This window comes from Eufriesea mexicana, unplaced genomic scaffold, assembly GCF_001483705.2.
Source record: "Eufriesea mexicana isolate 0111107269 unplaced genomic scaffold, ASM148370v2 scaffold588, whole genome shotgun sequence".
NCBI lineage: Eukaryota > Metazoa > Arthropoda > Insecta > Hymenoptera > Apidae > Eufriesea > Eufriesea mexicana.
Window position 1 is genome coordinate 517914 of NW_016908796.1, and position 1120 is coordinate 519033.

Sequence of the window (1120 nt, forward strand, 5' to 3'; positions counted from 1 at the left end):
ATCGAATTATCTTTGATATATATATGTCTCTTGAGTGTTTGCGAACGTCGGCTGCGAATTTGGGAATTTTTCGTTCTAGATTTTCCAGTTCTGGGCCCAAGGAGTTTCGAGTCGAGGAACTTTTGAAATTCGCGCGTTTGAAAGTTGGAAGTTCTCTCGATACTCGGAACCGGGAATTTTAATTAAGCGTAACACATGTAGCAACGAAGAATCGGATTATCTAGGAGACACGATTAACTCGATCAAATTTATGTTCCTTTCGAGATCTACACGTTTCAGCGAAGCCAGACAGATAAATCTGGGCCCCGGTTGTCCGTAAACCAGTGTCAATCGTTAAGAACAGATATCCGTGAAACGTTTAGCGGGATATCTCTCTTTAAACTGCAGATCAATCACGCTGTTAAATCCTCGTTCCCGTTCGTTCCCCGTGAGTTGCTCTCGATCTTTCCAACAGACTGGGGGCAAAAACCCGCGCAAAAATGGCGGCGCGCCGATTAGTCCGTAATAAACGCCGTTTAATCCGTGGAGCGTGAAAATCGGCCTGGCGAAAACGTCTAATTCCCCGTTCGATCGAGGAATAAATCAAATTACTCGGAAAAATCGCTAAGCTTCAGTAGCTCGATCCATTTTCCGACGACGATCTCCCTTAACCTGTTCCATTTCAACCGAACCCAATTTTTCTCTGTAATTATATAACTGGAGATTAAATGGAAAAACCAATGAAAACAGAATGAAGGAGATGATGAAAAATGGGTTGCGGGGGGGGGGGGGAAGGGGAAAAAGGAAGAAAAGGGGAAACGACGAAATAGGAAAATAGGGGGATGAGGGAAAAGGGGGGAAAGGAGAAAATAGATGATGAGGAAAAAGGGGGGAAAGGAGAAAACGGGAAAGGAGGAAAAAGGGGGAAAGGAATAAAAGGGAAAAGTGGGAAATGGGAAATTAGGGAAAGTAGAGAAATTTGGGAAATGGGAAATCAGGGAAATGGGAAATTAAGGAAGTGGGAAATTTGGGAAATGGAAAGTTAGGGAACTTATGGAAATGGGAAATTTGGGAAATTAGGGAAATGTGAAATTCGGGAAATTAGGGAAATTAGCAATTTTGGAAACGGGAAACGGGAAAC